Genomic DNA, 27840 nt, shown 5'->3' on the forward strand with positions numbered 1-27840 from the left:
AATTATGTTAACATCAAAGCATCCCCCGCAATCACGGAGAGGGAAAAGGAGGGAGATCCATTGCTTCAAGTAGGTATCTTAATTAGCTCGGTAAAACAGTCCTCTCCTTTGCTGTCAGAGTACATGTCACGTGTATCTAGCTGAATAGATTATGTAGAGTTACTTGACACAACCCTATAACCTTACGCTCTACAAAGCTTGGTTTACATTTCTTGGGTATAACACTCTCTCACAGACACCAATCTAGGGTCCGCTTACAATCTTGACCTGTACTACATGCATCAAATTGTATTATAGTGATTCCCTTGAGAACAAGGCTCTTAGCAGACTCTCAGCCATCTTATAATTAAAATAAATGTAATAATCAGGGACTGACTTAGGATGTGATTGGTATTTTTAGTTGTATTTAGTATTATTATATGGCTATAGGAAGGAAGCTTAAGCAATAATGGCTGTATCTGGTGTAGCAATATTGCTCAATCTAATAGGGCAACTTTCCGAATAAGGCTTTAATAGCAAAAGACAATGTTTACTTTTATTTTGTAGTGTTTTGCACATTCCAGCGCGTGGCCCGCATTGCTATAGGCACAATGCATGTTGAATGGCTGAGGAGTTGCAGCCTTCGTAAGTGTTGCACGTATATCTAGATTTTACGTGCGCTGCAGTACTAGCAACCTTAGAGTAACACTGTACTCCATAGGAGAGGCATTAGGCATCTTAGCGACACCATCGTGATTCTGTTTTAACACATATGAGGGCTTTCTGAAACGAGACTGTAGTGCTTCACTGATCTCTACCCGGTTTCCGGAAGTTGACAGTATTGTATGAGGCGCGAGGATGCAGAATCGTTTCAGAGCGGAGGTCCATAGCTGCCCTCAGCGCCTGTCAGCAAGCCATGCTTTCCGTTTGCCTGATAACGCCGTATTGATCACTTCACAGTTGCTAGGAGGATTGTCGGCGTGATTTTTGGGTTGCAGGGAGGCGTTCAATCATGCTGGACTAGTGAGTTGTGTGTTTCCTGGGGCGATGCGGTCCGTGGGTTGTTGATAGAGCCCCGTGTATGTTGCAGCAGTATCAGGTGTTGCGGCCAAAGGAGACCCACTTGGAAACATCCGTGAGAGGATTTGACGCCAACAACAAGAGAGGACCTTGAGACTTTTGCACAGGTAGATGAAAGAATACTTGTTTGCTTAAATTAAAATCAGTAGATTTGTTGAGATTTCCAGCAGGTTCATGGGAAGCATTGTAGTGTTCTGATATCTAGCTATAAGGGGGAGTCGCTAGCTATAATATAGCTTCAGGAGGTGGGAACTTTGTTGAAAGCCTTAATAAAGGCTGTTTTTGCATCATTTTGAGAGTTAACCGAGTATCTCACTTCATTGCTGTAAAATATCAGGTTGCAGGGATATCGCATTTGAAAGCGTATGTTTCTTTTAATTAAATCTGCGCAGAACGTAGCCAGTTTTTGTCTGTTTTCCTTGATGCTTGCAGGTAGATCTTGCGAGAAGGTGATTTTGTGCTTGTTCCAGACTAGGGATTTATGTTTTTTTGCTGCATTTAGTATTTTTTGTGTTACTTGGTAGTTGAGCAGCTTGACATAGACTTGACAGGGGTCTGAAGTGTCTTGCCTTCTCCGGAGAGCTCTGTGGGCCCTTTCAATGATAATCTCGGGTATCTCACCGTCAATTTGTAATAGAGACTCGAAGATTTGCTTTGCGGTAGTAATTAAGTTTTGATTATCATAGCTCTCAGGGATACCTCTAATCAGAATATTGTTTCTCCGACTTCTTGCCTCCAGATCTGTTATTTTCATTTGGAGTTCTGTTATAACTGTGGATTTAGCACAAAGCTCTTCAGTAAGGGTTTGAATTTGAGATTCATTTGTCTGTGTTTTTTGTTCAAGAGTGCCCACTCTTTCAGCAATCTGAGTGACAGATTTACTAATGCTTGAAAGTTGTTCCAAAAAGTTCTGGATGGCTGCATGTATGGGTTGTAGGGCCTGTTTTAATTCATCCATGTGGAAGCCAGAAACCTCAGTAATGTCACTAGTGTTTTTGTTAAGTTCCAGATGCTGTTTATTGGTTTTTTGCCTTTTTGAGATATTCTCTTTTTCTGGTGAGAAGATTACCGAAGACTTAGCTTTTGTTGTCTGTGTTTCCATTGTAATAGGGTCATTTGAAGATTTTTGCTGTCTAGCCATGTGGTCTTCAGAGTGCTGCAGTAAATTGAGGCCTTCTGGAACACAGTAAGTACAAGGCTTAGAAAGCAGATATAGGATATACAGTTGATTTAGACTCTTTCTTTATAGCTGCAAGTCCTGTATGGTTTGATTTTATGATGCTGTAGTCGATTCCTTTATTCCATAGAACGTCCCTAAGCTTTTGAAAGGTATAAAGACTGAGGAAAGACTAATAAGGTAGGGAGCTCAGTGTAAATGCAGTTCACCAGGTGACCACCATCTTGGAAAAAAGTGTGTGTGTCACTTTCAAAGGCTGGTACTTCAGATGACCACAAATTTTGCTTGTTCCTAAGACAGATTTCATATACTTTTTACATGGCCAGCCCTCGGCATAGATGAGTTAGGTAGCCTCTTTGTGTCTTACCTGGCCAGGTGTACTTTTCCATTTTGTTTTTTTTTTTCCCTGAGAAAAAAAACTGCTCTTGCTGTGGTGCCTTGTTGAAAAAAAATATATACTGCTGCAGTAAGGAAGTGCTGCACACATCTCAGTTTCCAGGATTTCTCTGCAGTCCCACTCACAATCTAGACCACAAATCAATGAGCCTTTGAAGTTTCAAGATTCTTCATCTAGATTATGGCAGTTGAAAGGGAACAGAAAGCTAAGAACCTTTGGAAAAAATGGAGGGTAATGGTTACAGTGACAATACAAACAGCACTAGTAGTCTGTAGGCAGTGATATCATGAAGACGTGCCACAGAATGTTGTAACTAGGGTACAGCACATGCAGAATGGACTGATTTGTAGCAGGTAAGGGACAGTGAACTTTGCAGGATTAATTTGTATTTGTGTGAAATGAGTTGAAATATGTGTACTGTAGCTGGCTTTCTGCATGTGTGAAACAGAGTTCAAATAAATTGCTGTTAGGTCCCTATATGTTCTGGCTATGGGGGGGCTGTCTGTGGATAAAAGTGACTCTGGCCTGTTGTCATTTGCTTAAGTTAAACCATCATTTTCTGGCTTTATGGAACTAATGAGTATTTGTGTGCAACAATTGGGAATACTCTAGTGAGGCTGGATGTAATATGTGTGTGAAACAGAACTGAAACAAATACTGTGGCCATTTTTATAGACATTTGAGGTGCACACAGTCAGCAAAGTGAATACAATTACTGGGCACTGGGAATGTTGTATAAAATGACTGACCTTTCTGTTATTACTTATGTTAAACAGTCATTAATTTGGTTTAGCAGGACAAATAAGTATTTGTTTGAAGCAACTGTAAATACTTCATTGTGACTACTGTTTGTGTGAAAGAAAGTTGAAAAACATTGAAATACCATACTTTGGACATTATTTTAATCACAATCAGACATCTGAGGTGCACAGTCAGCAAAGTGTATATAACTGTTGGGCACAGGGGCTGTATGTGGATGAACAATGACATTGGCAACCTTCAAACACTGGACCCCACCCAGTTTGGGTTCATGAAGGGAAGATCTTGTCTCCTGAACCTGATTAACATCTTCGAATCAGTCTCCAGAACTGTGGACAAGGGTAAGGTGGTCCACACAGCCTATCTGGACCTCGCCAAAGTGTTCAACATGATCCCCCACTCTGGAATCATAGATAAACTTACTAAGCTGGGCATAAATTCCTATGTCACTCGATGGGTTGCCAACTGGCTTACTGACAGAACCCACACTGTAAAAGTAGCTGACTCCAAATCCAGCTCCAGACAAGTGACAAGAGGAGTACCTCAGGGTTCGGTCCTGGGACCGCTCTTGTTTGGCATCTACTTCTCTGAAATGCAGGCTAACACTAAGGTACTCTGGCTAATAAAGTTATCAGATGACTGCAAACTGGGAGCTATTATTGAATCCCCAAATGATGTGGATATTCTACAAAAGGGCCTTACAGAAACAGATGATTGGTGCCAGAGCCATGGGCTCAAGCTTAATGCCAAAAAATGTATAGTTATCCCCTTTGGGGAAAAAACATGTATCCGTGAATTACCACATCGGTGGCAGTGCACTAAACACCAAAAGTGTCATGAGAGATTTGGGGACACAGGTGGACAGTGGTCTCACCTTCGATAACCACATTGCCACAACAGTCAGGAAAGCCTTCTATGTGGCACACCTCATCACTAAGGGCTTTTCATCCAGAAAAAAGGAGGTCATTGTCCCACTGTACTCATTCTTCATTAGACCCACTATAGAGTACAACACCCCATTTGGTATGTACCTTACAAGACATCTTCAACAGCTGGAAAGACTGCAGAAATACCTCACTAAAAGAATCACAGGCCTAAAGCAGATGCCCTATGTTGACTGTCTAAAAAAACTCCAGCTATACTCTGTGGCATATCGCCTATTCAGAGGTGATCTCTGCTTAACATACAAGGTCATGTCAAACCCTGAGCTGTTGGACATGCTCCACTTAAAGAAATCCCAATCCCTCAGAGCCACACACTCTAGGGATCTAAACCTTGTCATCACAATAAACAAAACATACTGGAGGGATAGGTTCCTGACCCAGAGACTCCCCATACTCTGGAATAGACTTCCCATACATGTCAAGCAGAGTGCCTCCTTGGCTCTCTTCAAAAGGAACCTTGATGATTGGATGGGAGATAGGAAATTCATCCCAGGGATCACGTCAGTCACCCTGCTAGACAGTGGTCCAGGGAAGTAAATATTGTGGGAAGAAATATCCATGGAATTGTTATGGCTATGCTTGTATAGGCCCTAGGACTGATAGCCTAGTACCAAATTATGAACCTATAAACTGACTGACTCTGTTTTGTTTGATCAATTTTAACAGTCATTAATCTGACTTTTTGTGACTGGTATGCAATTATGTATTCCTTTGAAACAAATTTGAAACACATTACTGCAACCATTAATTAATTTACAATTAGACCTCTGAGCATCTCAACAGTAAATAAAATTTTTATGATTGTTGGAAATGGAGTTGTCTAAACAGAAAATGACCCCACTAAATTAAGTTAAACATGCATTAATAATGCTTTGCAAGCAAGAATTATCGTGTGAAGTATACATACTTTGAGGTAAAAAAAAATTACCCATTCTGTAGTTTATCCATGGACAAAGAACAGACACTGAACCAGTTAATAGTTCCATAACCCTTTACAACACTTGTAATGAAGGTAACTAATAGCCACATTTTGAGTAGCCATTTAGGAACTGATAAGACAAAAATTGTATTGCAGAAAGATTTTGTTGGCCTGCTGCTATGTAGAACATAGAAAACGTCAATGTAGTTTACTCAGAATGCCAAAGGGCAGTAACCTACCCAGTGTTTAAGAGCCTTTAGATAACCTTACCTAATGTAGAAGCCCCGTTTGAAAGAACTGCAATGGACATTGTAGGAACACTTGTAAATCTAAGCAAAAGACATCAGTGCATCTAGTTACTCAATGATTATGCAGCATTGGTTACCAGAGTCAGGAATCCTATGAATAATTAATGCAAATTCCATACAAAAAAAAGTTGTAGTGATTTTCATAGAGTAGAAATTCTCTGAGAAATTCCTAAAGACCAAGTTCCCCATTCATGCCCAGAATAATACATGTACGTAGTTACTTTTTTAAATGAATCAGCTTGGAAACATCTGTATGTACATATATATATATATATATATATATATATATATATATATATATATATATATATATGCTTACCTCATACAGCTAGACTACTACTTTAACAAAACTTTTAAAAAAACTAGGCTATGAAAGGGTACAGAACTAGACAGAAAGAACTGGAACCAACTCGTCTGTATATTCTCTTTGCTGTAAAAGAATTTTCCAAGCCTCAACTGGATTTACAGCATTTGAACTGCTATATGGCAACATCCCTAAGACTTGCTCAAGAAAAGAAATCATAGGAAAAAACATGGAAAGAGAAAAACACTCCCTTTACAAGTATGAAAGAGCATTTTACAGATATGCAGGACAGGGCAAGGACTTTAAAGTAAAATAATACATGAAAGAATGCATGAAACAACAGCGAACATATAACAAAAGTGCTCAACTCAGGGAACTTAAACTAGCAGATAAATTACTTTTTAGTGCTCATTTTTGAAAACAAGTTTCCTGTAAAGTGATAAGAATCATTTCAATCTGTAGAAAAAGTAAGTGAAGTGAATTAAATGTTGAAATGACTTGTAAAATGGAAACCGGAACTTTTATATCATATAAACATTGTGAAACCATGGTCAGAAACTGAAATTTAAATAGTAAAGTATGTTTCCAAACAAGGTTAAGTTTTCCACAACACGTCCTGAAGTCCTGAAGTCAAAATACATGATGTCTCAGAAGCAAGAAACAAAGGAATTTATACTCAGGAATAGAGACATATTTTCAGAATTGCCTGGCAAAACTGGTCTAATACAACACAGCACAGAAATCCATCCTGGTGAGAAAAGAAATTTTAAACCATACCAAATACCAGAATTCCAATGAAAATTGGTAAACGTGCAGAAAATGTTTAAACTTGGAGTCATACATGAATCCTGTAGTGAGTGGAACAGTCTTCTCTTACTAGTCTTGTACTAGCCTTTAAGTCTGATGTGTGTATAAGATTTTGCAGTGACTTCAGAAAACCAACTAGCATGTCTAAATCTGATTCATACCCTGTGTCTTGTGTGGAAAAAATTATTAGAAATTGGGCAAGGCTAAATTTCTTTCCAATTTGGACCTTATAAAAGGCTACTGGCAGATTCTACTAGTCACAGAAGCTAACAAAAAATGGCATTTTTTCACACCAAGTGTACTATTACACTACAGAGTTCAGCTTTTGGAAAATTCCAGAGGGTGACGGATAAAACTCTTTGACCTCATTCCAGGTGTGCTGCAGCCTACCTGTATAATGTGATAATATTTTCTGTAGAAACCAATTCTGTAAAGCTTGAGTAATTTTTAACTGGTAACTCCAGGTTAGCACAAGTTAAGCATGGCAGAAGCCTGCTATTCTGGATATGTAGTAGGTCAAGTTTAGTGTAACCACAGGATGAGAAAATTGAATCAGTATGAAATTGGTTCATGCCAACCACTTAAAAAAAGAACAGACTTGCTTTCTTATGTCTGGTAGCTACTATCATGAATTTATATTGACGTTTTTTACCATTGCTTCTTCCTTGAAACACCTGACCATGGGTAAGGTTCTCTTAAGTAGACAGTTGAAGCAGACCAAACCTTTAGACAACTAAATATGCTGTGTTCAAACTAGTACCATTAGCTCCAGACTTTTCTAAACAATTTTGGACATATGCAAATGCCTCTGAGGTAGGCAATGGCACAGTCTAGTCTCAGACTCTAGATGACAATGAGCATCCCATTTGTCATATCAGTGGGAAGCAAACTCAGCTACTGAAAGGGTGTACTTTTCATTAAATATGGCCTTACCACCCTAAAATATTATCTGGGGAGAAACAAGTTGCCCATTTAGGTTTTCATCCTCTAACCTCAAGATGTCAATAGCCAACACCACCCATGGCACAGTCACTTTAATACAGATGGGCTGTCTCAGGCTTACACGATATCCAAGAGAGCTAAAAGCAGTGGTTCTCTGTGGGGATAGACACATAGTATAGTGACAGGTAAGGCTACAGAATACAGTGCTCAATGTAAGGCTAGTCTGCTAGATTTCTCTTAATTATATGTAAGTGAGATGAGAGAAGCAGGCAGGCTAACCAGAATGAGGTAATGTGCCACAGCAACCAACAAGGGGCAGGTGTATCTTGGGGTAGAAAATGATTAATACTTATGGAAGAAATCAATTTCATGAATCCTCGGTCAACATAGGGAGTGTGTAGGGGAAATGTATGAAAATCTCCTTGAAGTCTGAAGTCTGGAATTTGTCCCTGATGTCTAAAAGGGTTTGAATCTGAGAGAAGTTATATTGTCTATGTAGTAGAGCCTGTGAAATTACAGGTAACCATAAGTAATGTTTCTTTGGAATACCCTATATGAAGGAATACTGCTTCTGTAAATATCATTTGCTTTGGAAAACCCTGTTTAAAGGAATATTGCACCTGGAAATTGTACTGTGGAAACACTTTTCACATGAGCATATGTTGGCAGTAGGTCTAAATTTGCCTACTGACAGGGTGGGAATTTCACAGATTATATAGTCCACAGTTTTTCTAGAAGGCCTGTTGAGAATTTAAATAAGGGCATCCAAAATGTATGGTACTTCTGCTTGGGAGGCTTGTAATATCTGCCAACTGTAGTGGTTTCTTTTATATACATTAATTATGTTAAATTGGATGTTCATGATTCCTATTCATGTTTGACTGAGGCTGTTTTTTATGTGGTAAAATGCCCATATTGTCTCACTTATATTTATAAGACAAAAAAGGAAATTTAAAACTAAGCTTCAGGAACAAATCAGACATCATAAACAATAAAGAAGGTAGGTATATAGCTTGTCACTATTTTAACTATCATCAAGCAGATCTTGTTGGTGCATGAGTTTATATTTTACAGCAATATTCTGAATATTTACAAAACCTGAAACATTTTAAACAGATTTTATAACCCAAGGAAGCTGTAGGTATAATTAAGTTTGATACTTTAGTACCTAAGGACTTAATGGGGATATGATTAAAGGCTTTACTGCACTAATTTTATTTGTAGTAATTGTTTTATTGCATTCTATGTAACTTTATTAATTCCAATTTATTGTTTGAGGTATTAAAATATTATGGAGGTTTGTTGCTTAGTTTCCTCTGAAGGGCTCTGATGGAGGCACTGGGAACTTGGCTGTGATGTGGTTGTAAATAAATACATTTTCCTCCAAGCTGTCATCTTACTAATTATTACAGTACAGTGTTGATTATCCAAACTAATTGTGAACTAGGGTAGTTCAGATAATCAAATATATAATTGAACCAGATATAAAACGTCTAAAATCTTGCTTTTTTTCTGTACGTACGAATACACTTTTCAATCATTCAGTGATTCCAGTAGACAATAAAAAATATTTTTCACACATGAGCTGGCTACAAGCTGAAAAAACATGTTCAAGCAAATATGTATAATGTTTACATATACAGACTTTATGATTTTTTCCTACCTGAAAACTTTGGAAGGCTGGTTCTAATAATTGACGTTTCAGATAATCAACATTCCAATAATCAACTCTCTACTGTAGTTACTGGAGTGACCCCTGTACAGCTGATGCTTGTTAGACAAACCAGAACTACTTTACCCAGCCAGAATCCGAAATGAGACCAAAGGCTATTCTTTTTGAATCTATCCAAAAATTGAACACAAAACAAAACATACTCAAAAAATCTTCTTAGACAGTCGATATTCCACCTAAAATCTACCTGTCCTTCAATTAGGCTAAGTTAAGTGAATTGCAATTTATAGGTAACCTATTTAGGGACAAGGGGTACCCTAATAGTATGATTGAGGACATTATACACTATGTGTCCAGTGAATGGGGAAATAAATATCCCTCATTATTAGGTACTGGGCTGGTCGCCAAGTCTGCCAGTCAAAACAATATCATAAATGAAAATGCCATACAGGGTGAAAAACCTTATACCAGGGCTTGCATTTTAAAACAAGGGGATTATACGAAGGATGTTAAGGACATAATTTTAAACAACTGGAATATATTGAGAAGTGACGAGGGGATAAAGGATAAAATTTCTAACTGTCCTTACTTTGTTTCTAAGACAGGCATGAATTTGAAAAAGATCATTGAGGTAAAAACACAAAATTATAAGAGTAGGGTATATAATAGGAAAGGTACTAGAAAGTGTGGTCATTGCAATTACTGTGGGTATATAATGGAGGAAACAACAATACTTTTGAGCAACAGTATTCATAGTAAAATTATTTTCGGCTATGGTAATTGCCAGTCTCAACATCTGGTATATCTGGCAAAGTGTTGCTCATGTAGTAGTTTTTACGTCGGGAAGACGGACCGACGATTAAGGGACAGAATCTATGACCACACTTATTGTATTAGAAAAAGGGATACTAATAATGCTCTCTCTCATCATCTTGTTAGCAGTCCTGGATGTCAGGGGTTTAAATTTGCAATTTTAGAGGTTGTATCTCCTAACCCTAGGGGTGGTAACATAAAAGCAGTTGTAGGAGAAAAGGAGATAAAATGGCAGATAAGGCTGAATGCAGCCTCACCTCCAGGACTCAACGAGGTTATACCTACTAAACCTTTGGTCAAAACGTAATATAAAAATTTTTCATGATTACAACAATGACTTGTTTTTTTATACAAGGGCATTATATATTGTATTTTATAGTGTTTTAATAGATATACATTTTTAGCTTACATCATATAGGAATGTGTTATATTTATTTAATGCAGTGTTCATAGTGTTATGTACATATTGTATTCATTACTGTCTGGAATTTGTATGGTACTAGATTGATTCAGTCATAAGTATGTTTTTATACAGGGATGGATTAACATTCACCTTTTAGTTTTTAGAATTCAGTTGTATTTCTTTAACAATTGCATTTTTAATTAGTTAATTAATCAATTAGGGCAAGTAGAAAGGTATATAAGGCAGCTTCAGTTAATCAACATTGTTCTGATGAAATCTCTGTAGTCAGATGAAAGTGCTCAACGAACTGTTTGTTACATTGTTCAAATAAAGAGAACTATATACGCAAGGCTCCTGGCAATTCCTTGGACTTGATTGTTCGTTTTTTTTGTTAAATATGTATAATGTTTACATATACAGACTTTGTGATTTTTTCCTACCTGAAAACTTTGGAAGGCTGGTTCTAATAATTGACGTTTCAGATAATCAACATTCCAATAATCAACTCTCTACTGTAGTTACTGGAGTGACCCCTGTACAGCTGATGCTTGTTAGACAAACCAGAACTACTTTACCCAGCCAGAATCTGAAATGAGACCAAAGGCTATTCTTTTTGAATCTATCCAAAAATTGAACACAAAACAAAACATACTCAAAAAATCTTCTTAGACAGTCGATATTCCACCTAAAATCTACCTGTCCTTCAATTAGGCTAACCAATGCTCATAAAGTTGAAAGAGGGAAAAAAAATTTGAAACAACTTGTGTTGCAGCGCAAAAAATAAATGAGCCACAATCCTACATGGTACAGAAGGATGATGGTGCCATTGTGAAACATAACCAGTGACATATCTAGGACATTTCTAAGGAACCTCAACCGTAAGGTCACATTATCAGAGAACCATACACCGGTGTACCAGCCAGTGATGATGACGAGGTCCTTAGCTAACCAGAGTATACTAATGCCATCAAATATACTACCATAACCAACTATCTGAGATAAAGGTGGAAGTTCTGAATCCAAATCAAAGGCAAATCATGAGGCTGTCCAAAGCACCTTGAAACCTGACATGACTGTCCCAAATGCTACCCAGACAGGTCCACAAGATACATTATAAAAGACTGAAAGTTTTAACTATTCACTTAAGTCCACTTGTGGCTGTGAGATTTGTTCGCCAGAAATTAAGTTCATGGGCAGATAAGTGACTGATTTCTTAAAATTTAAATATTGCTGTTATACCACCATTAGATTACATTTTCTTCTTCTTAACTAACTGAAATGCAATGTGCACTATGGGCACTGGCTTGAATATTACTGTTACTTGAAATGTGCTATTAAAAATGTGTACAGCGTTTAAAATTATTTCCTGAACTTGCTACATTACAGTGAAACATATTAATGAGGGTTTGGGGTTGGCATAACGGTTAAGGTGTTTACCTTACACACTCAAGATACAAGGTTTGATTACCAAATTAGATAATTGTGTATGCTTAAAATGACCTACAAGAGCAATTAGTCTAGTGCCACCCTATGAACCTATTAAGTATTTGCATCAAACATTTTGTAATTGTGCACGTCTTTTTAAAGAGAGCTTGTCTCTCTCTCTCTCTCTCTCTCTGGTGAGAAAATGTGATGAGTGACATTCTGTATCTATCTGTCTATCTATCTATCTATCTATCTATCTATCTATCTATCTATCTGTCTATCTATCTATGTCTCTATCTATGTCTCTATCTATGTCTCTATCTATGTCTCTATCTATGTCTCTATCTATGTCTCTATCTATGTCTCTATCTATGTCTCTATCTATCTATCTATCTATCTATCTATCTATCTATCTATCTGTCTGTCTCTATCTATCTATCTATCTATCTATCTATCTATCTATCTATCTATCTATCTATGTCTCTATCTATCTATCTATCTATCTATCTATCTATCTATCTATCTATCTATCTAATTATCTATCTATCTATCTATCTATCTATCTATCTATCTATCTATCTATCTATCTATCTATCTATCTATCTATATCTCTATCTATCTTTCTGTCTGTCTATCTATTTATCTGTCTGTCTATTTATCTATCTATCTATCTATCTATCTATCTATCTATCTATCTATCTATCTATCTATGTATCTATCTATCTATCTATCTATCTATCTATCTATCTATCTATCTATCTGTCTATCTCTGTCTGTATCTATCTATCTGTCCATCTAGCTTATATATCTATCTGTCTGTATCTATCTATCTATCTATCTATCTATATATCTATCTATCTCTCTATCTATCTATCTATCTATCTATCTATCTATCTATCTATCTATCTATCTATCTATCTATCTATCTATCTATCTATCTGTCTATCTGTCTATCTGTCTATCTATCTATCTATCTATCTATCTATCTATCTATCTATCTATCTATCTATCTATCTATCTATCTATCTATCTATGCCTCTATCTACTTCTCTATCTCTCTATCTCTCTAGCTATCTCTCTATCTAACTGTCTCTATGTCTCTGTCTATCTATCTATCTATCTATCTATCTATCTATCTATCTATCTATCTATCTATCTATCTATCTATCTGTCTCTATGTCTCTATCTATCTATCTATCTATCTATCTATCTATCTATCTATCTATCTATCTGTCTGTCTGTCTATCTATCTATCTATCTATCTATCTATCTATCTATCTATCTATCTATCTATCCCATGCATATGATTTTATTAGCTAATATTGAAAGCACACAACAAAGAGCATCATAAGGGTGAGTTTAGAAGCCTTAACACAAATAACAGTGTATGCTCAGATAAGCAAACCAGAAAAATAGTGAAGCAAATAAGTAACTTCAACACAAATCAAAATAACAAAAAGGGGGTTTGTGTGGGGGTGGGCAAGCCTCCATCTGGCACCCCCACACTTCTCAGATGTAAGCATACTAATTCCATGTTCTGATAAACTTGAAAAAGAGAAAAAAAAAACAGAAAATGGGAATCACTGTTGGCACACACAGAGTACAGCACCAGCTGTGATTATTAAAAATAATGGAAACCAACACAAAAATCCAGTCTAAAAATAAAATAATAGCTATCCAAAAAAAAAAAAAATTACTGTAACCACCATTACAAAACATTGTACAATAAATAAATAAAATCACAAAAAACTTCAATTCTTTGTAATTGTCACGTGTACATACTGGCATTTGATGTTATATTTTACACCAAATATTACCACTGCATTCTAGTAGAGTCTATAACATACTAGCCACACTTGCAGATAGATATGTTTAAATATTTAATCAACACAACACACAAAAAGGACAGAAATACAAAGTAAAGCCCTTTTGTCCCCATTGGAACTGATAACAGACTTCTTTAGAGCAAACATTGATCATGTACTCTTGTTCTTAAGCACCACTAATTTCCTTAAATATATAGTTCATTCTTTTCTTAAAAAGTAACTTATTTGACCTTTTAATAAGTAATTTAAAATACTTTGAATCAAATAAATAAGAAAAATTATGTATTTGTAAAAGTATACAAAGTATAATCCTGTCAAAATAATAATGTATTTTAAAGCCATATATGGTGTTAAAAGCATAGCAAAACATTTGTTTCAGACATCATACCCCTCAGAAAATTTATACTAATGCAAAACCAGTTATTCTATCAACTTTCTAAGTTTATAAAAGCAATATCTAAAAAATGTCCCTTTTTGTGGCCATTGTCCCTTTGGGGTTGGGAAGGTGGCCTAATGGCTAAGGTGTTTGCCTTACAAAGACAAGGTGCAGGGTTTGAGTCTCACAAAGGATAATTGGCTAGGCTTACAGTGGCTCGCAAGGGCAGTTAGCTTAGTACTAACCTATGAATTATGTATGGTTTTCTCTAGATTTCTTGTGCTAAGAGGTAGAGATGTACGGACATGCATCATATACCGTAATGGTTCATGTGAGAGGAGGTATGTTGAACAGATAAGAGCAGTATTCTCAGAGAGCAAACTAGTCTGTGAACCTGAAAGAGGTGGAGGATTTCATCAAGAGGCAAACAGGTTCCCACGTTTGCTGCCAATGATACCTGGAGGTCTCATAGGTTCATAGGTTTATACTAGGCTATCTGCCCTAAGGCATTTATAAGCCTAGCCCAAAGTTTTGTGGCTTACGCCACCCACTCAGATAGGGAATGTGTATCTACTGTTACTGAGGAAGACAGATAATCTTAAAAATCTTCAGATTTACATGTTACCACCCTACTTAGGCATCTGCATGCAAAAGTTGTAGCCCTGCTCTACTGCTTGTGTTAAAGAGTAGTGAAGCCAGAGCAGGAATGCGTTGTGGTTTCACTCCCTGAAGACCTGCTAGACTGCCCATATTGTCCTTGTTTGAAAAATGACACTGAAAATGTTAGAAGGCAAATTATTGCCTTATTATGGATTAGTGCAAGTGAAATGTATGATGTGTTATGCCTTCATAATGTAGGCTGTTGGTTCATAGGTTCTAGTGGCCCTAGAGCCTTTAAAAGCCTAGCTATGTTAATCTCATGTATCCCCATTTGTTCTTTTTTGGGTAGTTCACAGAACAAATTTATGAACAGAGTGGGTCTATGATCAACACTGGCTACCCCTGTGCATGAGGGACATGGGTGCCACCCCAGGAGTGAATTTGTGGTCTCTCATCGAATTATCTAGGTTACATTTGAAAAGGGTCAGTGAGGACCTCTGTTTTATATGAATAGGAAGTCTATTCCAGAGAAGCGTCAGTCTCTAAGAGACATATCTGTCTCTCCAGCATGATCTGTTAATGTCACAAGCTAGGTTTAGATCTCTAGAGGGAGTGACTCCTGACCCATTTGACTTGTTTATGTGCAGCATTTTCATTAGGGCAGGGTTGGAGATTGCCCTATAGACAAGGCACAAGTCACCTCTCAGCAGCTTATAAGATACAGAGTAAAGTGACAGGGCTTTCAGCCTGTCCACTTAGGTCATGGTTTGGAGTCCCTGGATTATCTTAGTGAGAAACCTCTGTGGTCTCTCCAGCTACTGCAGGTGTCTGGTGAGGTATATGCAAAAAGGTGCATTATACTCTATTAGTGGTCTGATGAGGTGCGGGTGCAGTGGTGTTACAACATCCCTTGATGTCGATGCTATGCCTTTGCTTAGGTGTGCTGTATTGAAGGCTTTCCTTAACCAACTAGTCCTGCGCTAAAGTTAAATTCATATAGGGAGCTCTTAGTGTAAAAAAAATAGACTGTAACTGCAAATCTCTCTCTATTTATCCATCTAATGCACCATCATTATTTTGTTGAAGAATTAGAATATGCCACTAGATGGCAGACATGGCTTAGAAACATAGACTGAACTGCCTAGCCGGTGTTAGAATTGTTTTTGGAGGTGGGACAGTCCACATTCTGTTCGTTGCTGTTGCTGTTTCTATAGACCTCAAATCACATATTAAAAATGTCTTTGAACCACTGCAGCTGCTTGTGTTTCTGTCCAAGATGAGAAACAACTGAACACCATCTTCCAGACTGGACCTGCCCATGAAACATTCACTCGATGGTGTTTGACTGGAGGGTACCCATGTAATCACTCTCATTCATAGATGTGATCAGAAATTTCAGATTTGTTTACCAAATTCCTACACTGCTGTGTCTTACAAAATATCTGCTGCTTGATCTATAGTGTATTACCTAGATATATAAGGTACAGAGGGGAAAGCCACAGCAGGCATATCAGGAGGTCGGGGAGAGGTGTGAAGTAGTAACGTATAGGGCAGTGTATAACAGGTTAATGCTCGTTAATTAGTAACTAATATGGCATATTGCATACATGTAATAACATTTATGTAGGTGAAGTAAAAAACAAGTAAAGCACTGAATTTTAGAGCATTTATAGGCTATCAAGAATGGGTGTGTAATAAACTCTATAGCAAGATATTTTTGGTAATTCAATATTTATTTATGTCTTTATTTAATTAGCAAAGAACAAGGCATAAAAGGCACACTACCGGCTTCTGGAATGTGGCACAAGGACTCAACAGGTTGCAAGGCAAAGCAAAAAGATAAAGAAGATAGTCATCAGACACCCTTCATAAGGGATGCCAGCAGTAACCTGCTCATTAGTTCACAAGACATCAAAGACAGATGAAAGGACTACTTCCAGCAGCTTCTGAATAAACACACACACACACACACACACACACACACACACACACACACACACACACACACACACACACACACAAGTTGCACTGCCCCAGACACAGCCTTTGATGAAAGAAGAGGAGGAGCCCACCACCCTAGAAGACGTAAGAACAGCACCAAGGAAAATTAAGTCAGGGGAAGCAGCAGTTTCAGATGAGATCACAACAGATATGATCAATATGCCGGGTTAGATAAGGGAGAAATGGCTCCTGAGGGTACTTGTAGCAGTATGGAAAGAAAGGCATATCCCAAGTGAATGGAGAGTAAGTATACTAGTGCCATTGTTGAAGAACAAAAGGGACATTCACAACTGTGGGCAGTATAGTGGTATCAAACTCCTGTCACACTGCATGAAAGTTCTAGACAGGATAACCGATCAATAAATATGCATATTAGTAAAAAGTAAGGTGGGAGATGAGCAGTTCAGATTCAAATCAGGATGCAGCACAACCAAAGCAATGTTTGCAGTAAGACAGATAGTTGAGAAGCTAGAGATGAAGAAATAATTCAACTGGGCATTCTCAGACTTGGAGAAAACATAGGACAAGGTCCCAAGAAAGCTGATTTGAACAGTCCTGTGGTGATTCAAAGTCCCAGAAACACTGCTAGAATTAGTGCAGCTTATGTAGAAGGACCCAGTGACACAAGTATGAACAGTGCTTGGTCTCACAGGGGACTTCCCAATTGGAGTGGGTGTGCATCAGGGTTCAGTTCTGAGCCCACTGCCATCCATACTGGTGATGGAGTACTTTAGCAAACAGGTCAGACGGGACAGATCAACAAAGTGGCTGTATGCAGATGATGTGGCAGTACAGGCAGACTCTAGCAAGAACTTCAACAAAGGACAGAGGAGCTGAATGTAAAAGTCAAGGCACATGGGATGAAATTGTGTACAGATAAGACAGTTATAAAGGCAGAAAATGGAGAAATCAGAAGAAGCTGAATATTCAGATATTAGGGAAAATAGTGGAACAGGTCAACAACTTCAGGTACCTGGGAGGGGTGGTTGAGGAGAAGGAAAATCTGAATGAGGAGTCCAAAATTCGAATCAGAGGGGTTGTAGCCAAATGGCGCAGAGTGTCAGGAGTGTAATGTAAGACAGAAAAATGCCAAAGCATCTGAAAAGTAAGGTGTACAAAGCAGTGGTGCGACTGGTACTACTGTATGGTACAGAAAGCTGGGCAGTAAAGGCTGAGCAGCCATGGAAGCTAGGGGTGGTTGAGATGAAGTGCCTGAGGTGGATGGTAGGATGTACACTGCAGGAAAAAGAAATGAGGACATCAAAGCAGAGGTCAAAGTAACTCCAATTGCAGAAAAGATCAAAGAGCACAGATTACAGCAGTTCGGGCACATGCAGAAGAGGAGAAGGCAGTTTGTTGAAGAAGATTTAGGGCAGAGAGGAAGTAGGTAAGAGGAAACAAGGGCATCCAGGAAAGAGGTGGATGTATTGTGTGAGAGAAGACCTGCAACAATCAGGCATAAGTGTCAAAGGAAGCAGGAGAGTGGCATTGGATAGGTAGAGATGACGACAGTTAACACAACACCCTGACCCTATGTAGAAAGTAGAAAAAAGAGGGTTGACAACGATAATTATTCATTTATGTATTTTGATTTCTTAACTGGGTAAGTGGGCTTGTCTACTGACCCTTTTCAGTCGCATCTTCAGTTAAGGATGAGCAAAAGTCACATATACAAACATTATAATGAGCAAAAATGCAACAACTTGCAGAAAATGTCTAATAGGATATGATATGTTTGATATTTACAATAATTATTCAAGAACATGTATAATATTTACTAGAATTACTAAAATTTCAGCTAAACAAGTCTTAACATGTAGTCCTGCAGTAATGTAAGGAGTTTAGCAGAAAATATATCTAGACATTGAATTTATCCTGTATTTTGAAAGCATGTCCAAGTAAACTCTTACTAAGGTTAAGATAACATTTTTGTTAGTTTTGTAGTAATATTACAATGTCCATTTCACCAAACGTAAATACTGAAACACCAATTTCTTTATATTTGATTATCGAACTTATTGGCCACAAGGCATGGATGTGGAGATTAATTGGCATGTATTTATTTGACTTTTGTCTACAAAACTCTGTTGAAATGGGACTTTGTGACTTTAAGAGGAGGATGAGAGTTAAAGAGAGGGTAGGACCAAAGTTCTTGTGACTAAAGTAAAAAGCAGATGTAAGAATTCAAAAAGAGCCAGGACTCCCACAGATAGCTTCCAGATCTCAACACTTCTTCCCATCCTCAGCCTGAACAAGTAAAGGTTTGTTGCTAAGCGGTAAAAGGATACCTCCTATGAGGAAGAATCAAAAAACAAAAGGGGAATGAAATAGTCTGTAGGGCATCTGTAAGGTCCTGATGATCATGAAAGGAGGAAAAAGAACTATAGAAAAAAACTGTATATCATAACTCACATGTTGTATTTTTGGTTGCAGACAATATTTGTGATTTACTCACTGTTAAACCACAGTATGTTTGAATCAAATGATTTAGAGATATTTTACGTGATACTAAATATCTAACAGTGATGTTGACTTGGTCTCTGACTTCATGAATATTATTTTAGATAATTTTTTTTCATTTTTGAAGGAGAACATTTTAAACAATGTTGCTTCCATTTTTGTCATCTTGGTTTTACACAAATGAGAAAAAGATGTTTTTAACAGTGATTATTTCAAATTGATAAATAAATACTTACATCATATTGATATTTTTATTTTGTGGTTGGGGGTGTTAATGAATTAAAAGATTTCTTTAATTGTTTTTTGAATCAACACTTGGTTTTCTTAAATTTTTCCATTACCAAGATCAGTTGGGAACACAGGTATAACATGGCTAGGCTTGTAAAGGCCCCTGGGCCATTAGCCTAGTAACCTCCTATGAACCTATGAATCTGTGAACCAATGCTACCCAAAGCCCCAAATCCATACCAGGTCTACCAGCTACTGCTATCCCTCTGAACTTACTCTGTATTGGCTGGAGCTGGTTGTGGACCCTAGGGACATTCTAGGTGTCTCAGCCATCCACATTCTATTCTGAGGAGTTTTTAATGCCCTAACCATCTAAGAACCACTCCCCTATTTGGACCACATCTTCCCTAAGGGTGTGTCATCAGCAAACTCCCATCCCTCAATGCCAGCGTCTCAGATGCCTAAGACACTAATCAAACCTGGGTCACCTGGACCATAGTTAGGGCTTTATTCCTGAATGCCACATCACTTGTTTTACCTATAACTTTTCTTATGAAGGGGTTAACTATTTATATGTTAAAGTTTCAATAAATTTTGAGAAGAATTGATTTTAAGCTATATTATATAGAACAACTACTTTTAGTAATGAGGTTGAAGTAATTAAGGAATGAGTAAATTCTGTGTCCCTGAACTGGTGAATAAAGTAGTAGCTGAGGTGGTGGATGGTAGGTATAATAGGTATGTCACCATTTTGTGTACTCCATTATTTTTTAAGAAACTGATTTAATCAAAAGATGCACTGGGGAATATTTTGGCAAGGCAATCATCCTGCATTTTTTAACAGATAATAGAGAATTGCAGAACATTTTAATCACCATTGGCAGCACATTATTACAATGAAAGAAAGTTTTTTCTAAATGACTGGGTATTAAACCAAGATTTATTTACAGACATACCTATAATATTAAAAATATTCTGGAAACAGTAAAATCTCCTGTAGCCAATAGTAGACACCTTGGTATGTATACCTGTTGTTCCTACAAATAAAGCAGGTTTATTAATGTGAGTAGTTTCATGTCCTTGGCAGTAATGAAAAGGACTGTGAGGAGTAAGGGACATTCTGACTGGAATTCATTTGGTGTACTTTGGTGTAGTGTATGTTGCAATGTGTTTATCTTGTACAGCTTTTTATATTGGCAAAATGGAAAAGGCTATTACACAACAGATAAACTAGCATACATATAGCATTAAAAGAGAGATTGTGATAACCTACTTGCAAAACATGTGAGTACTTGTTCTAAATTTAACAAATTCTTGTTTTTTTGTACAAGAAAAAGTTCATAGGTATCCAGGAGGGGGTAACTGATCTAATAATCTGTTCTGAGGCATATAATTATCCAGGACTGAGTGACACTATTTCTTTAAGTAGTGTATTGAGGAAGAAGCATTGAGAATTACAGAGTGATTTGTTAGTTGTTTCAGTGACTATGTTTTCAGATTTAATCCTTTTGTATGCTTGATTCTTTATTCTTATGAATACCTGTATTACTATTGGATGAAACCTATCAATTTTAAATAAATACATTTTTAAGGAGAACTTGGCTGGGATTTATTTTTTCTAGTTGTGTTTTATCCTGGTTTGGGCCTAGTGTCTACACATGTGTTTTTTAAAGGTTCTCAACTAAAAAGAGGTTGCAGACCTAAAGTCCCAGAGTTACCAAGAAAGGCTGGAAGCTTTATTTTCTTTGTTCAGTGTCTTACAGACTTTGGGGGAAGATCTCTCTCTCACTTACCTTGCCATTATAGACCAGTTTATCTTTGGCCTCTCATATTTCCACAAGTTCAAAACCTCCACCAGTACCAGAACTTGGGTTCTAAATCTTTACATAATAAAACGTGGTGGAAGAAGAGGTATATAGCCTAGCACACCCCAGGAATGAAAAAAATATAGAGGTTTGGTGTACAGGAATATTCAGACATCATAGCGTTAGTGAACATACTGCCCCCCCCCTGCAGTTTAAGCAGTACAATTCACAATCTTTATTTAAACATAGCCTAGATGGCTAGATAGATATTCATTGATTGACAAATTTACTCCTGAATTACCTGGTATAACCTTTCTAGAGAAAGAAAGTTCAGCCTGAGGGAGGGTACTGGCAAGGAATGAATGATCATAAGACTCAGTGGCTTTGCAATATTTATGAATTTACAAATCGATTTATCGATGAGGGATGAGAAGTCTGTCTCAACTGAAAGTTACCTGTAAAAGGGGACATATTGGGACACAAACAGATTTCATCAGTGGGCATTTGTTGTGTGCTTGCTTTAGGATGTAGGGATACTTACAAAGGTTCTCAGACCATAAAGCACTGTGTCAGGGTAAGCAATGGTACAGTAAGAAATTGCCTGGGAACTTATAAGCCAGATTGTGATAGTTTCTGTGGGGAAAAGTAAACAGAATATAAATAAACTTTTCAACAGAATGTTTAGCTTTGATGATAATTGATGTTTGATTGAATAATTTTGGTTCAGTCTAAGTGAAAGTATTCTATTTTGTGTTATTTATAGAAAGTTTTAGTGTGGAAGTATAATTATGTTTTATGAATTGAGAAGTGAAAATATTGATATTGCAAAATATATTGTTGCCTATACAGGAGCTAAGAAAGAGTTTTAGTCTACAAGTTGGATGTTTTGGTCTCTGTTTTGTTTTTAATTCCTTGAGATGTTCAGGGTTTTTCATACCTTGTCAGGCATGGTCCATTTACCAAATTCTGAGTATACTTAAAGATCATGAAATTAACCATCCTCAATTTGTGATTTTTTGCCAAGGGTGCACTTCTTACCACCTGCAGTATACTCACGGTTTCTTCCTTCTGTAATTCATATAGAGTTACATGGAGCCACAGCATATTTAGTATGCTTTACATTTATTTTTATTATCCCTGGTGATCCTACTACTGTTGGAACTAGCCAGGCATTTTTATTCCCTATCTCTCTGGTCTTTGCTTGTATATCATGATATTGCGTAGCTTTTTGTCTTTTAGTATACAGGACACTAAAATCAGTAGGTACAGCTATTTTAATAATGCTACTTTTGTCCTTTTTTCTTCAACTGCAATAGTTGATTTTTTTTTGCTTCTAACTAATTAATTGTTAGTATTGAATGATTCCATTTAATCAGTACTTTTTCGCTTTTAGTAATTCTCTGTGGTTCGTGTTTGCAATGTTTCTCAGCTGCCTGTATGTTATAGTGTTTGTGCAATCCCTAATGTAACAGTTTTGTCACATTGTTATGCCTTTCACTGTACAGACCCTCAGAATGAGTAGATTACATCCAACAACAAGATGTACGACTGTTTCTTGTCCTGTACTACATAACTTGAATTTGTCTGTATCCTGCACATTTTCTATAAACTTTGTAACCCAGAATGCATGCAGTGCACTGTCAGGAACTGCCATTATCAGCCTTTAATCTTTTGGTTTAAATTACCTTCTTCTTAGTCATTCATGCATCAAATCACCATTGGCATGTTTTTTCTAGCGGTTCTGTGTTCTTGCCACTTAAATTGTGAACATTCTGATTTTCTTTCCTTTTCTTCTGGTCATGATCTTTGTATTCTTCATTTTTTGACACTCTGTTACTTTTTTTTGCCTATTTTTGGTTTGATTTCCATACCCTGTTGCTTTCTGAAATGTTTTTGGTAATATAAGCAAAAATGTCATCTTATGTTAATGTTAAATGTTATCTTAGCAGTATTAGTGGCACAATAGGTACCCCACTCACCTTCGATGCAGAAACCTGTAGGTTCTATTCCCACACCAGGAAGACCAATTGCTGACACTGTAGTGCAGCATAAGGGGGGATCCACACTCCTACATCCATCGTTCTTTGCATGAGATGTTAAATTAAGGGACCATCTGCTTAAGCTGTGGTAGCTCAGGTAGATGTAAAAGATCCCATGGCACCTCTTTAACTGAGTAGGGGGTCCTTTATATACAAAAAGAACTCTTATTTGCAATATAGTTACAAATATTTTCAAATGTACAGATATATTTACATATATTCATAATTTCCTTTACAATCATACTAATTTTTCATCCCTTTTACACTCCCACTCATTTTTCCATAACCAACATCTTATTTACTTAATATTTTTGCTAAAACCCATTTACCATTAAACATAATTTCTTTTATTCTTTTATTCCATATAACCCATATGACATAAAATAATGAAATAACGGCCTATTGTTTTTATGTATTCTTTTAACACATTCTTTACTTTTTTCTTATAATATCCATATTTAGTAGTATCCATGTTTATTTTATCCAATTGTTTCATATCTTCAAAAAAATCTTCTTTACATAGTTTTCCCCATAACTTTTTTACTCTTTTTACGTTTCAAAAACACATATTCCTTAATTTCTTCTTCATGACAATGTAAATATATTCTATCACTTTTCTATGATTTACTGTCAAAATTCTAAATGGTAATTGTGCGTTTATGCACAATGCTAAACCGAAACAATGAAAATGTACTCACCGATCCCTTCATAAAGTTGGAAATCATCACCGTGACGGTCCCATTCACAACACCAAACTTCTGGAATTGAAAGTCAGTATTAGTGTCAATGTTTTGCAGGGGGGGAAGCCATCCTGCACCCCCCATGTGGGGGCTGCACCCCCCACACCCCCTGCAACTTAAATATACCAACTATGAGATCGCACTTACAGTAAGGAAAATGGGAAATTTGCCACTCCCCACTGTACCGAGATCTACATTCACAATGCCAAACTCATAATAACGAATGCAGGTCTACATTCATTATTATGGTTTGTAATATTGTACTTCGGCATTGCGGACCTTAAGTGCCACGATTTTGAACAAGCAGCAGTCGTAAAACTGCCATTCCACATTTTGATTGTAAGCCCTTTTCTACTTATATGGCATATTTCATTTTACTGGCAAATCTATTACCAGTATCCACAACAAATCTTAACATTCTACTTTCTGATAACATCATTTGCTTCTTATTTTTATAGCCTTAATTTTTTCATCTGTTATATTTTCCCATGGTTTTACATAGTAATGTTTTATCATTACATTCTTATACCATACTTTTCTATCTTTTTCTATATCATCAATTTTTATTTTCCACAGAAAACATTTTTTGTAATATTTGATTTATTAATTTATGCAGTCTTTTTCTCTTTTACTCTTCTTTACTACACCCTAAAATGTTTCACTTTTATACAAAGACATTCCTTTTAGGTCTGAAATCAGACCAGTGTGACAGATCAATGTTTTTGGTACCTTTTGTTTCTTTCGTCTGAAAAGAACTGTAAGATACACATTTGTTTGCTACTGGCTGTTTTGTAGAAGTTTCACTCGATTTACAAAGTCCATTCTGTTCTGAATATCTCTCAATTACTTCATGATATTCTTATAAAATTTCCCATGCATGACTCTCTGATAATCCTTTCATTTATTGTGCACAGGCCAACAGTTTTTATGAAATAGGTGAAATAATCTTAAATATAGACATGTCTCTCACAGCATGTCAAATAATACGCATATTTACTTAATACATACAAAAATGACAGTACATATTACTTATCCCAAGGAAGACTAGTATTATATTTAGTACTCCTTTCATATGAACACAACAGTAATGTGATTCTGGCACATACTTATCTGATTGAAAAAATAGTTTTAGCCCATATATTTTAAATACAAATAACCCAGAGATGAGTAGAATGTTTACATGTTGCCCCAGCCAATATGGACATTGGTGTTAAACCAGGGTGAATTTGCATTTTAACATAAGTTTTTTGTCACAAACGTATGGTGACAAAAAAATGATATACTCAGGAGAAATAAATAGGAATTTTACTTGTGATGTGATGACAACTCAGCAAATAAGTACAATAGGCCATTATTGCATTCAGATCACTGATCAAATGACAATAATGCCAGATGGTAGTAAAGGCACATGAAATAAAACCACAGGGTACTGTCTTTGAAAGGCTAGGTCTATGACACACTTTCATGTATCATTACAAACCTTTCAGTTAATAAAACAGGGTATTTGGACACAAAACCCACCCAAGGTTGAAATTCATACTTACAGTTTTCAGTGCAGCACACCCCTGAATTTGACTCCACAGCTTTAGCTCCTTGAAAACATGGCATTGTACCCATGGTGTGTTACCAGTGAAAATTGATCTTTTTTTTCTGGTGAAATACATAGGAGTTTTGCTTCTGATATAAAGATTACACATATAGTTTGTAGATTAATTTTACCTGTCCTTTTGAGCAAAGGTCAGATAGCTCCCATGTTAGAACCATGCATTCTGACAGACTGTAATAACAAAAACCCTGTGAAAAGTTGGCTTCACTAGCTTTATAGAAAAGAGGCCATATATCAATTCTCCAATGGTAGCCCACAATTAAAAAATTCAGAGACTTCTGTTAAGATACTGGCCCAAGGATTCTGAAAGAACCCCACCACTGTAAGAGCTGCAGCCAAAAGGGACTGTTTCAATAATGCAGGAAAATGTGACTCAAAGACATGTTAGTCGCATTGAGGAAAGACCTCATTATCTGTTAATCTGCAGGTCTCTGAATTGCCTCTAACTACAATGGTTCATGCATTTCATTGGTAGGGGAAAACTCTCTCAGTCACTATCTCTCAGACATGCACACATTCAAACACTGACCCTCCTCCCCAATATACCTCTTACCTGTACCTGAGTTGATAGAACTCCTGGATGTCTCTTCTTATTTTTGTTCCTGCCCTTGTAAATTACAAATCTTTATAGTCAGTCACTAATGCCAGACATTAGAGTTTCTTATTCCTTATTGATTGCAAAATGTATCATGATGGTGAAGCTGTTGCTCTTTTACCTTTTTCAGTGAGTCCATGTAATAGTTTAAAAACTTGCCATGGTGTCATCTAGTGTTCCTCCTGACTTTGTCCCGAGACTCCTTTCACATGGACACTTTTCCTGATTTTTACAGAACACTTCTGCTGTTGCCCTTTATATGTGCCCTGTTCCTCGTAACTCATATACCATTGCAATCGCTAAATAATGCTAGAGATTATAGTTTCATGCTTCTTATTTTATAAAAAATATCCTGTAACACTACCTCGTTTGTTAATATACAGGGCTAAGACTCCTGCTTGACAAGCTGCTTTTTGTTCATAGGTTCATAGGTTCATGGAAGGGTGTTAGGCTAACGGCCTTAGAGCCCTTACAAGCCTAGCCATATTTATCCTGAGTTGCCCCAATTGTCGGTGGTTAGGTGAGTGAAGTTCACAGAGTAAGGGTCTATGGTAGTTAATACTGACTTTCTCTGTCCAGGAGGGACATGGGTACCACCACAGGAGTGAGTTTGTGGTCATCTGTCCATTGATCTAGGTTGCGTTTTAAGAGAGTCAGGGAGGAGCTCTGTTTCAAGTGAATTGGAAGCTTGTTCCAGAGAAGTGGCAGTCTGTGGTAGATGTATCTATCTCTCTAGCATGACCTGTTCATGTTAGAGGCTAGGATAATATCTCTGGAGCAAGTGACCCTTGTACAGTTTGATTTACAAATGTGTAGCATTTCCATCAAGATCGGGTCAGTGACTGCCCTGTAGGCTAGGTACAGCTCATCCCTTAACAACCTGTAGGAGACAGAATACAATGACAGGGCTTTCAGTCTTTCCATGTAAGATATGTTTTGTGTACCCTGTAATTTCTTGTTTTGAAACCTCTGTGATCTCTCCAATTGTTGCAGGTATCTGGTGAGGTACATGCAAAAAGGAGCATTGTACTCAATTATTGGTCCAATGAGAACCAAGTATAATGAAATTATAACATCCTTAGATTAAGATGCAATGTCTTTACTTATAAGATGTGCCACACAGAAGGATTTCTTTACTAATGTGGATATGTGATGGTCAAAGTTCAGATTGCTATCAACCTGAGTACCCACATCATGTACTGCTGGGTCTACACTTATGGAGGTGCTGTCTATGATGTAATTTGCAGGGATGTCAGTTTTCCCAAAGGGAATAATAATGCATTTTTTGCATTTAGCTTTAATCCATAGCTTTGGCACAAATTATTTATCTGCATTAACCCTACCTGCAGTATATTGACATTGTTGGGGAACTCACTGATTGCTCCCAGTTTACAATTGTCAGTGAACTTCGTCAGCCACACACCATCCAAGTTTGCCTGGACTTCTGAGAAATAAAATCCAAACAGTAATGGGCCCAGCATACAGCCCTGTCATACACCACTGGTGATTGGTCTTTTGCTAGAGGTGAAGTCACCCACTTTGACAGCATGTGTCTTCTTGGTGAGTCAGTTGGCTACCCATCTGGTAATGTAGGGGTTAATTCCCAAATGGGAGAGTTTCTCTATAATACCTGAG

This window comes from Protopterus annectens, chromosome 14.part0 (assembly GCF_019279795.1).
Source record: "Protopterus annectens isolate FY-2018-M chromosome 14.part0, PAN1.0, whole genome shotgun sequence".
Taxonomy (NCBI): domain Eukaryota; kingdom Metazoa; phylum Chordata; order Ceratodontiformes; family Protopteridae; genus Protopterus; species Protopterus annectens.